Source organism: Puma concolor, chromosome A1 (assembly GCF_028749965.1).
Source record: "Puma concolor isolate L17-30 chromosome A1, mPumCon1.1.hap2, whole genome shotgun sequence".
Taxonomy (NCBI): Eukaryota; Metazoa; Chordata; class Mammalia; order Carnivora; family Felidae; genus Puma; species Puma concolor.
The window spans coordinates 188,835,855-188,848,785 of record NC_141667.1 but is presented as its reverse complement, the minus strand read 5'-3'; the positions used below and the strand labels follow the sequence as shown (position 1 = coordinate 188,848,785).

General features: G+C 39.3%; 1 long non-coding RNA gene across 1 annotated transcript in view; it reads left to right on the top strand.

The window, feature by feature from the left end:
• LOC147584681 (uncharacterized) overlaps positions 1–12,931 on the top strand; it is a 41,254-nt gene that overhangs the window by 5,458 nt on the left and 22,865 nt on the right. The window contains exons 2-3 of the long non-coding RNA XR_015255793.1: positions 8,585–8,725; positions 9,677–9,722. This is a non-coding gene — a long non-coding RNA (uncharacterized LOC147584681). The remainder of the gene's footprint in view (positions 1–8,584; positions 8,726–9,676; positions 9,723–12,931) is intronic.

The following is a 12,931-nucleotide window of genomic DNA, read 5'->3' as shown; positions in this document are numbered from 1 at the left end:
GATGACTAGTATATCCTGTTAGGCTGGGCTTTCCTTGGCAGACTAGCTCAAATTCTAGCTGTACCCGTGCCATCATGTTCAATCCTGTCTTCTCTAGACCCTTCTGCTGGCATTGCCAATGACCTCCATCTGCAGGATAGAGTCCCTTGAGTTCCACAGTCATCCTGATCTGGTCAGAAGGTCAGCGCCAGTCTTCAGCCCACAATGGCAAGGTAGGGGTGCTGCTGACCTAAACCTCATCTCTGTTATTCCTTCCCTGCTTCCCTCACCCTTGGCCTAGACTGCAGACTGGATTTCTGCCTTAATTTCCCTCCAATCCTCCAGTTGCAGCTGGAACTGGAACTCTGTTCTATTCCCTGAGCTGCATGGATGAATCTTGTATCCCGGCCAGGAACTGAGCTGATGCTGAGCGGACACAGCAGCCACCTGGCAGCCTTTGGTACCAGCTGCTCCTTGATGGCACGTGCCTTATCCAGGTATTCACGTCTGGACTTAACCCAACTCCGGACCAGGCCCAAGAATGCCACCCCATTTGCAAGAATCAGTCTCTAGAACTGGTTTCATTTCTCCAAACTCTTTTCTTACCTGGCCCAGGCTCTTCCTCACCACCAGGGCTACTGACACCTCTGTAGGCTCTTGAGTCAGATAAGTAAAGTTATTACATCTGTCAGCCATTCCTCCTTCTCCACACTACCTTAATTACCGCCAGCAGGGATTAGGATGGCACTAACTTGAGCTCTCTTTCCTTTCTGCAATGCTAACATAACAGTTTTCAAGAAAGCACTCTGGTACCCTTCTCACCCTCCACGCCTACTTCTGTTTGTGAGCACAGTCACTCTGTGGGCCTACCAAGGGTCATTGTCACTCCTGATCATGTTCTTATGACCCTGTCCCATACCCCTCACGGCCTCTTGGAAATGCACTCCAGGGAAGATGGCAAGTAAAGTAGGTTGTAAGTTGTGGCACTTCAGTGATTTCTTGGATAAATTGAATCAATGAATATTCCAGGGATGATATTTTATAGCTGTCTCTATTTTCACGTAAAGGAAGGGTCTTTGGCTTGCTTACTTTGCAGGCTATTGAGTGGACCAAATGAGATTAAGTACATGAAACTACTTGTCAACTCTCAAGTGCCATGCAGATGCAGTTACTCAATATAGTTGAGCTATATCCATTCATTACTAATTTTAGTTTCCAGTATGGTATTGGATTTATTTATTCTGCTTATGTAGTAGATACAAATTTTTCAGAAGGTAGATGTCCATAAAAAGAGATTGTTACTTTCTAAAACTCAATCTAATCTCTGCTTTGAACCTCATTCCCCCAGGTAACAGAGTACTTAATTTTTGTCAAACACCGCTAAATTGGTGTTTTCTGACATTTCAAGATTTCCCCAGGCTCCATTTATGTTCTGGGAAACATCACAGCTGGGCTACAGGGAAAGAAGTAGGAGACAGACTCCTGGTTTTCAGCTGACATCACCCTTGTTTCAGCACCCCCTGCTGATGCCCGAGTTCCCATCAGCCTCCAGCGCCCCTTGCGTTCTCTGCTTCCAGTCCACAGTCCTTCTCTCAGGCACTCGTTCCTCTTTTGGAGTCAGAGAAGCATTTGGATTCCCTCACTCAGCACTGCTAGAGATTGGAGAAACCGACCCGGTATGCTGAAAACCACCACATCGCTCTTTCCACCACCCTAGTGCTCCACAAGATGGAAGCAAACAGGCTAAATCTTTGCTTTTCTGACTTGCCTCCATCTCCACAGACAAAAGAAATTTTTAGCAAGAATAACATGAACTTACAGAAAACTCACCCAGCATTCTTCCCAAATCTATTGTTTGGCTAAGCGAAACTTCAGCTCTCATATTCCAATGCTCAAGCTTTTGAGCCTAAAATTCCGTCCTCAACCAATAGCTTCTATTAAAACTTACAAAACTCTAGGGGCGCCTGGGTGGCGCAGTCGGTTAAGCGTCCGACTTCAGCCAGGTCACGATCTCGCGGTCCGTGAGTTGGAGCCCTGCGTCAGGCCCTGGGCTGATGGCTCGGAGCCTGGAGCCTGTTTCCGATTCTGTGTCTCCCTCTCTCTCTGCCCCTCCCCCGTTCATGCTCTGTCTCTCTCTGTCGCAAAAATAAATAAATGTTGAAAAAAAAAAAAAAACAACTTACAAAACTCTATCTGAAGAGTTTATGCTTTCTTGTTCCTTTTCTCAAAGCAGTTTTCTCCAGATGCTGCCTGTAAGGAGGGAACAAGTCCTAAGGTAAAAAAAAAAAGTTCTATATCTGGACTGTATGGGGATGACATAGGGATATATATTTTCAAAACTCATTGAACTCTTTACTTAACATACGTGCATTTTCTTACATGTAAATTATACTCGATCAAGTTGATTAAAAATATTTAAATACATGTGTGCACACATACATACACACTCACACATAGGACAATATTGAAATATTTCCCCCATTACACTGATCCGTTTTGCCTTCTTTCCTAATAAGCACATCCTAACTATATTGTGGAGATTAAAATATGCCTCTTTAAATTTGAAGATTTTTTTTCCTTATGACATTCCTTTAGTTCTTAATCTTTCTTACTTTAGCATGCATCAAACTTACTCTCCTTATTCCTTATTTTTCCTTTCTATAATTTTGATTTTATTGGCTTATGCCAGCTACTTTCTTTCTGCTCTGTATATGAATGAAATACATGTTGTTGTAGTTTGTTCCATAGACATTTGTGCTAAGCTAGGTGAGTGAGGGCATACTCCAGGGACAACTCAGATATTCTTAACGATTAAGATCCTTAGACTGAAGAGGCACCTGGGTGGCTCAGTCAGTTAAGCTTCCGACTTTGGCTCAGGTCATGATCTCACAGCTTGTGAGTTCAAGCTCCCCATCAGGCTCTAGGCTGACAGCTCATAGCCTGGAGTCTGCTTCAGATCCTATCTCTGACTCCCTCTGCCCCTGTCCCACTCACACATTCTCTCTCTCTCTCTCTCTCTCTCTCTCAAATATAAATAAACTTAAAAAAAAAAAAAAAAAGATTCTTGGGCTGAAGATGCCTAACCCTGAACAGGCATCAGACATTTTCTATAGCATGACTGTTCTTTGCATTGATGCCTTTTTTTCCCCAATAAAAATTTATTAATAACCCACATTTTTGCAAGAGTCATTAATGAGATGTTAATTTTTTTTATTCCCCAAATGACTTGACTGCTAAGAACATGAAACATTAAAACAGTCTGCCTATATTTCTGGTTTGTCGTAAAAGTGTTGAACACCTATGTGTGTTCATGATTGAAATGATGGATTCTTAGATTCTACTTTTTTAAAAACATTCCTAAGACATTTTTATTTGAGTATTTATAAAATCGCACAAATGGCACAGTCTCATAAACCATCTGTTTACCACCTATCGGGACTCAAGCCCAAGATAGGCCTCTTCTTTCCAGCACTTTTTTTCCAATAAATAATTTGTCGTGATGGTCCTGTTCTGTCTGAGGGGCACTTTGTTTAAGTCAATCCAATGCTCCTCCATTACTCTACATAACACAGTAAGAGGCATCAAGTTGGTTGAATATCTGTAAAGATCGAGACTACAAGATTTCTTGTGATCCTTTGTATGCACTCAGTCATTTAGCAGGTTGATTTCAAAGACAATGGTAAAGAATCAATCCCAGACTCAATTCAAAACTATGGCTATGTGCTGCTTTGGGCTTCTTTTTTATGATACAAAAAAAGACTGCCTTTAGGAGTATACACACCTCCAAAGAATCGATGTCCTTGTGCAAATATGATGCTACTCTATGCATTCCTGTATGGCTGGAGGCCTTTCTGCACCATGCATTAATGGACTTCGTTCTTTTGTTGACTGTTCCCATTGGTTTTTACAACCCAAACTTTGGGTGTCCTTTACGAAAGTACCTTTCCTTTTTCACACAGCATTTGCATCAAGACTGCTCTTTCCATTGCTCTGATCGTCCAGCCATCTCTTGTGCTGCTACAGTAATTACAATAAGCAGCTTTTCAGTTTTCTCCCATTCATCATCATGAATATTAAATTTCCTATAACTATTCCTTTTCCAGAAAATATGCTGCTTTTTTTGTCGGACACTCAAAAGAGTTATTACCGTTACGAGGTCATTATTGATTTCTAAAGTGATCAGAAGGAATTTCCCCCCAGTTTTATTGAAAAATAATTGACCTATACCACAGCATACATTTAAGGCATACAGCGTGATGGTTTGATTTACATATATTGTGAAATGATTCCTATAACAGGATCAGCTAATATCCAACATCTCCTATAGATACAATATAAAGAAAAGAAAGTAGAAGAGAAAAAAAATTCTCCACCTACTCTATTTTTTAATTTTACAATTTTAAGTTGGGTAAAATTGTACCAATATGTCATCACAAAAAAGTGTTTTTCCCTTTCACATATAATTTTGTGAGTTCTCAATGCATAGATATTATGTAGATTATAGCATAGATATTTATTTAAATAAATTAATCATTGAGAAGTCATTATATATCTTTGTCTTTGTTTCTAGTTCTTTTGCAATAACACTGATGCCAGTGAATGTCGGTCATTCTCTAGGGAGTTTGAGAGGATCCAGGGATCTGTAGGTAATTGATAACATTAGAAAATGTGAGTGCATAAATTGTACACCAAATTTGACTTTAAAAATGGTGACAACGTGTAAAACTGATATCATTATCACTAAAGTCATTTCTTTATTTTTTAAGTTTTTAAGTTTATTTATTTACTTTGAGAGAGAGTATGAGCACATGAATGGGGGAGGGGCAGAGAGAGAGGGAGCAAGAGAATCCCAAGCAGACTCCACGCTATCAGAGCAGAGCCCAACTCAGGGCTCGACTCACAAACCATGAGATCATGCCCTGAGCCAAAATTAAGAGTCAGATGCTTAACCAACTGAGCCACCCAGGCGCCCCACCGACGTCTTTTATTAAATAGCCAATTGAGCATGACATCTGGCTTTTATTCTCCAAGAGAAATTTTTGCCAATAAGCAACTCTTCTCTTGATTACCTTCGGCAATCACAAGCCCCTGGTGATTACAGAGGAGTGTCTGAATTTGATGAATTACATTTGGACTTCCGGCATTATATGTCATTGGCACGTGCAATATTAGTGGCTTTCTTTTGCCACTTTCAAGCCTAAAGTACTTTTATAAAGAATCAAATGATTTCTATTGAACTTGATCTATCGCCTGGAAAAAGTTACTCTCAAAATACAATTTGCTGTTTTATATCATTATGGATAATGATGTATATAATTGCTACTACCATATTATATTGAGGTCCTAGGTCAATCAGAATTAACTAATTCAACAGCATCCCATAATCAGTATTTCATTTCCTTATTATATATAATTTTGTGAAAATGAGGGAAAGCACAAAACCCAGCTGGCATTGAGACATAGGGGTTGGTGGGTGGTAGTATGAGGGTCAACGGAGTCACAGCCAAATTCCATTTCTCCACATAGAGTAAAACTTTATGTCTATGATAACCACGTTACGATTTTGAAAACTCTTGAATTATTTTCTTTTTTTTTTTTTTTTTTTTTTTCAACGTTTATTTATTTTTGGGACAGAGAGAGACAGAGCATGAACGGGGGAGGGGCAGAGAGAGAGGGAGACACAGAATCGGAAACAGGCTCCAGGCTCTGAGCCATCAGCCCAGAGCCTGACGCGGGGCTCGAACTCACAGACCGCGAGATCGTGACCTGGCTGAAGTCGGACGCTCAACCGACTGCGCCACCCAGGCGCCCCTCTTGAATTATTTTCTATGTAGCTTTAAAATATTCTCAAGCCAAGGTTAAACAGTAATAGGCTTAATTGGTAGGTTCACCTTATAATTAATCTAAATATCCCACATTCCAGAGAACCAAATTTTATGATTGGTTTTCACTTCATGTTAGTAAAGATACAGATTGGAGCAAAAAGAGTCATCATATCACAGAACATAATTCTCCCTCTTCTATAATGTTTTAGATGCCCATCTCCTTAGAAAAACTTAAGTTAATTATATTTCTTGGCAGGATGGACCCTAAAGATTGCTTCTGGTCTTAAATTCTCAAGATTATTGATGAAGAATTAAAAAAAAATTAATGTTTATTTCTTTTTGAGAGACAAAAAGAGATAGAGCATGAGTGGGGGGAGGAGTAGAGACAAAGGGAGACACAGAATCCAAAGCAGGCCCCAGGCTCTGAGCTGTCAGCACAGAGCCGGATGTGGGGCTTGAACTCACAGACTACGAGATCATGACCTGAGCTGAAGTCAGGTGCTTAACCAACTAATCCACCCAGGAGCCCCTGAAATTTTTTTTTAATTCCAATTCATTTCAATAAATTTCAAATCATACATTATAAACAAAAGAGTGCTTTGCTATATTCAAATATATACAGAATATTTGATGTGGTTTCCATTATGGAATCCATTATCCTGGTTGAATATTAAAATATATCTCCTCTACATGGGATTTCTATTCATTCTAACATCCTTCATTCTTTGGAGATTGATAGAAATCTGCTGAGGCTTTTTTTCAGGTAGATATTTTTAAGGTAAAAAAGGAAAAAGACTTCAAATATAGCTTTGGCTTGAAATAAAAACCTTACGGTTTTCATAGTGAAACAAACTTCAAAAATGGAAGTCCTGGAAGAAAGAAGATTTGAAATTTGGCCAGTTGGTTTAACTGTGAGATCACAACATTACTTTTAAGGCTCACTGAAACACTGGGTCATTCTGTGGTACTCCCAAAGAAAGGAAAAGAGAAATTGATTGGTTTATGCATGGCCAATGCACTCCCAAATAGTTCACTGCAAAGTAATGCATATTGAAAAAGACAGTTTAAAGTTCCCACACACTAATGGGTCTGATGGGCTCTGAATTAGCTGGCACCTTTTTCGAAAAAGATCTGGGCGTCATTATGAACAGCTCAATTAAGATGTCTGCTCAATGGGCTACATTGGGCCAAAAAAAGCAAATAGACTGCTGGATGAATTAATAAAGGGAGAGATAATGTGAAAATATTATAATGGCCTTGCATAAACCTTGATGAGTGGGGGTAGTTTCAGTGCCTCCTGCCTAAATTTAGATGAGTAAATCAGCTTCTCCCATCATGGATCACTTGACTCATTTCCAGAGGAACTCTCTGGGTACAGTTTTCCTGACTCTGGGAGTCAGTAGGCAGGTGCCTGTAACATCAGAAACATCATTCTTACCACATCTGTTTGGCTGCTGATGCCTTTGGATGGGGTCTCCTCACCTTTTTTCTTCTGACTCAGCATAGGCAAACTTCCTGCCTGTTTACAGGGTGCCATGAAAGTTGGGAAGAGGAAATGTGATGGTACACGGAAGTCTAACATCCCAGGAGCAACATGTTAATAAACACTTCACAGATTTATAACCTTGTCTTAGAAATGGGTTCAAAAAGTTTTTGGATGCTCGAGAGGTTTCCCCAAATTTGATAAAACATCCCACTGCAAGCTATAATAATCCCATTTCACCTAAGCCATTCCTCTCTTTTCCAATGGTCCATGCCTAAGAATAGGGAAGACAAATAGATCTGCATAATTAGGATCCTCAAGTCATTTCCTCTGTGAGAAAATTCACCTTTCTTTGAAACAGCTACAAGAATTTAAAAGAAGACAAAATCAATCTCACGTCCATTCAGGTTTCTTACTCCAATCCTCTCCAATGGTCATACACATTTATGATGACTATATTATTTGTGTGTGTGTGTGTGTGTGTGTGTTGTGTGCATGAGTATGTGTGTATTCTTAGTTTTATTAATGACTCTTCTCAGCAGCTCAGTTAAGAAATGAATTTCTATAGGAAATGTTGAAAACAGATACACGGCAGTTGCCCCCCAGTTATCAAATGAGCTGGAAACAAATTCTCCCATCAGGTTATGTACAGAGCTTGAAACATTTTTAATCAAAACCATTTAGCCCCTGAAATAAAAAAAATATATATAGCAAACTAACATCTCTTATGATCCTAAAACAATCCTGAAAATCTTAAAGCCTGAAAACAACAAAGTCCTAGAAAAGTTAGATAATCTAACTGTGTCATTTGAACTTCTTTTTGGCCTCCAAGGAGAGATCAGTACCAGTCTCTAAACTTTCACACTAATGCTCAATCCACTAGACCAGTACTGTTACAGGTACTGTTTGTTACAGGTACAGAAATTGAGAATAAAAGCATAAAAACTTTTATAACAATTTGGCATCACCATGACAACCAAGAACATGATTTTGTATTTTAGCAAAATGTCAGTCTGTGATAGTTTGAGAATTAAAAACAAACAGATAAATAAACTGTCCTCCACCATGGATACTTTAAAGGCTGGAGTACTCGACTATGTTAAATCATAGCCACTGAAGGAGTAATTTAGCATTTCAGTCAGGATCTCTGCACTTTCAGGTTTAGCCTCTGAAGCTCCACGTAAGAGAGAAAATAAGCAAATCGACATGAAATCAAAACACATCCACATGGGAATGCTGAGACTCACCTTCCACACTTTGACATATTAATATGTTTCAACTTCCTATTTCCCTCTAGTGGCTCTTGGTTCAGAAAATTGAGGAGGGCCTGAGAGACTGAACACAAGCAAAAAGCAAGATCAACTAAGTGCCGTCGCCTTCCTTTTAAGTTGGTGAATAAAAACCTTGAATTCTTTTTGGTATTCTTGTTTGATTTGAGGTTAGTTTCTGATTTTTTTTATTTGTAAATTACCTGCCTTATTTGAGTATCAACAGTAGTGTCGTTTAAAAGACTGTAGTGTAATATATTTGCATATTGATTTCTTAAGATTTACAATCATAACCATCAGGTTCACAAACAGGGGTAAAAGGGTAGAGTATCCTAGAGATCTAAGAAAGAAAATAATAAATTTTTGTTGATAGTTTATAATTCTCTCTTTGAAGGAGGGACATGCTGCTGGTTATTCCTATCAGATACCAAAGAGTTAATAGCCACTTTTTGGAGAAATGTTGACCAACGTGAATGCAGAGTTGGGTCTAAGTGTGATCCTTCAGAGCATATTGATAAAGGAAATGCAGAACAGCATTGATTTCACTGCTGCCAAAGTGCCCAGGCTTCGATCTACGACCATATTGACCCCATTCCCAGAACAAAATGTAACAAAATTTACACAATAGCAGCATCAAATAGCCTCAGTTATGCTGTCTAGGATGATCACAGAGAAGTCGATTTTCAAGTTGTATCAATATTTTTGTTGAAAATGCTGTGGTTCCTGTTGAAATTGGGAGAATAGTACAGATGCATTTGATAAACAGCTTTTATTTGCTCTTGGGTAACAATGCCACACATATCCTCCCAGTACAGTTAGAGTAAAAAGATTTTAAGAGTTCCCATTGGGGGGGGGGGCGGAGATAATGATGTTGAAACCCATTATAATTCTTAAATTAATACTATATATTTCACATGTTGATATTTAGTGACCTGGAAAGATGTTTATTAAATGTTAATAAGAGACAGGTTGTATAATGTGATTCTATTTTGCTACCATATATGTATCGGGGAAAACAATCCAAAAGGTATATACTTCAGAAATTTAATCATGGTGTTATCTGAGTGATATTATTATTATTGTTTCTTTTTCTTTATGCTTGTCTGTGTTTTCTCATATAGGTTTCCCCCCAGTATCTGAAAGTAGAGCGTTCCTATGAAACCTTTGGTAAGCCAAAATGTCATAAAGCAAAGAAGCAATTGCCTTTATACGGAAAAGTTTTTGAGCATCCTCATACCCCAAAAATAACCTCTCTTAGACTTTCCTGATACCTTAGGACACATCTTGCTAGCAGATCCACATAATAAATTGAGAAAAAGCACAGATGCTCACAGACACAGCTCAGAGCTCTTGATTCTGAGATGCTGAGATACCGAGTGTAGTTCCCAAGGAAGGAGCTCGGCAGGTCTGCTTTCTGCTGCCTGGGGAGGGCACTGCCTCAATGACAGCTCACTGGAAAACAAACACTGAATGCTTTTTAATTTTTTTTTTGTTTTTGTGTCTTTTTTGTAAAAAAAAAAAAAAGCGAAAATCCTCTTTGGGTTTCTCATGATTAGCGAAAACAGGTACTAAAGAAGTTTTTTCAAAAAGCAAAGTTGTATAAAGGGAAGTTTCGAAAAGCGAGTGATACCTGTATTTTTATCATAGGCATGAACTTCCCATTTTCCTTTTGAAAAAAAGAAAGAAAAGGAAATACTTTCATCCACTTTGGGGATGGAAGAATGATCTACATAATCTGTTCTTACCATTTCTCCAAGTAGGAGCTCATCCCAAATACTCAAAATTGTGTTAAGGTGTTATAATGACGGTCCCCCCCGCCACCCCCGCCAAAATGGGAAACTTGCTTCCTTTCTTTTCCCAGGTCACCGAAACTTTGCAAATATCAGCAGAAGCAAGTATAGGATTCAGTAATTAAATTACTGGAAGAATATAAAATAAACAAAAATATATGTGTAAGAGTGTATAGAATTAGTCTCAAAGTACGTAGAAATCTCTATTCTTGAAAGCATATAAAAATGGAAAATCTGGAGAGCTGGAGGAGTGTTTTCAGTCAACTAAGTAGCAGAGTTACAAGTTTCAGAAACTGAAAGACCTGGGTGTGATTTATGTCACCATCACTTACGAACAGGTTTCTTAACATCTCAGTCTGTTGTCTCTTCTGTAAAATGAGGATGATAGTAATAACCACCTCATAGAGATTTTAAATAACTATATCAGAATCTGTGCTGGAAGTTTAGCACATTGCCTTACGCATGTTGAGCCTTCAGTAAATCATCTCCATAAAAAAATTATTATTATTAGAGGAAAGTTTACATCTTATCCCCTCCAGATTCTCCCATGACCAACACTGTGCTCATCCCTCTGTCCCTTCCTTGGCCTTCCTCCCATGTCGGACCATATAACAAGTTCTATCTCTGCACCATAGCATTTGTACAGAGAGGGAAAGCCATTTCTCCCCCTCTACCAACATTTCCTTTGGGGAAAATTGAAGGCAATAAATTCCACATCCATTATAAGCAAATGTCACTGGGCCCAGTATACTCAGAGGAAAGAAGGAGAGTACAATATCAGAATTTTTGAAACATTAAATCTAATAGCCGTGTTGATTGGGAATAGTGGAGTGATTTGTATGATCTGCTCTAAACATTCCTGAAAAGTAAAATCTCCTCCAAAAATCAGAGGAAGTAATAAAAAGACCACTGGACAAAGCAAGCAAGAGCACTGTGAATTTTACTTAAACTGGTTTGGTCATGCATAGCTCTTAGATGCTTTTGGTAGGCAATAGGAGCCCTCAAAGAAATCTGAGGTGGGTGAGGATTCCATTGCTGCACCAGCACACACAGCTTTACTGAGGAAACCCACCCCAAGCCCAATTCTGCTGCACATACAGACATATGTCAAATAAGCATTGATTAGCAAGTGAGCCTCAGCGTACCTCAGGCAATCTGTTCTGTGACCTCGGTATGCCTTCAGGCAATCGTGAGGTGTGACCGTGTTCTTGAAGCAGGTGCCCATTACTCTTATGGTTGGTATCAGCTGAGCACCAGTCCTAAACCAGCACCTCAGGGCCACTTGGGGAAACATATCTTGTACCTGAAGGTCTTAGCTACAGTCATTGTTGGGTTTTTTTTCTTTTTTAAAACTTTTTTTTTTTTTAATTTTTTTCAACGTTTTTATTTATTTTTGGGACAGAGAGAGAGAGAGCGCGCATGAACGGGGGAGGGGCAGAGAGAGAGGGAGACACAGAATCGGAAACAGGCTCCAGGCTCTGAGCCATCAGCCCAGAGCCCGACGCGGGGCTCGAACTCACGGACCGCGAGATCGTGACCTGGCTGAAGTCGGACGCTTAACCAACTGCGCCACCCAGGCGCCCCTCTTTTTTAAAACTTTTTAATGTTTATTTATATTTGAGAGAGAGAGAGAGCAGTGGGGTGACAGAGAGAGAGGGAGACACAGAATCTGAAGCAGGCTCCAGGCTCCGAGCTGTCAGCACAGAGCCCGATGTGGGGCTCGAACCCATACACTGTGAGATCATGACCTGAGCTGAAGTCAGGCGCTTAACCAACTGAGCCACCCAGGCGCCCCTTTTGTTGGATTCTTAATCCATGTTCGTGCAAGAGGAACAGAGCAGGGGAAGGATATCTTGTAAATATTTTAGCCATTTTGCATGTTTTTCCTACTTCACGGTGAGAACCCATTTCTGACGTTAAACATAGTAAATAACAAGCCATTAATTTCATTTAGAGCAACTCATTCTTGACATTCACTATGTTAATTAATATCACCCCAAGTGTCAGTTGGAATATGGGTCATTTTCTACACACTTTAAGGTAGCCGTCTCCCGAGTGTGGCCCACCTGATAAAATGTTAGCCACCGTCTTTGGACAATGGATTATTGACCAAAGCAACTCCCCATTCCTGGAATTAAACATTAAACTGGTTGGTACATAGATAATACTCTACTCTTTCTATACTGAAGTATTAGCATATTGCATTAAAGGCATGGTAACAAAATAAAACCTAATGCATTTGAATTAATTAGAAATGAGTAGCTCTTGAGCACCTATATGTATGAAGTTTGCTAGACACTGGGGGAGAATAAAAAGGATAAGCAAGGCACTTTGGTGTCTAGCCATTTATAACACCATCTTCAACAACTTTGACTCATTAATCTAGAGATAAATATCATTGAATTGCTCGTCAGTTGTCTCCAGTCTCCTCTTAAATAGTCTTTTGTCTGGATTCATTTTCTAGGATCTGATTTGTCATTTGGCCAGAATTCTCACTTTCCCAAGATACCAATAGATAAAGCCTATTTGTAAATTTATTGTTTGGTTGATAACACTTTACCTGTTCCCTAGAAAAAGAGATCAGCT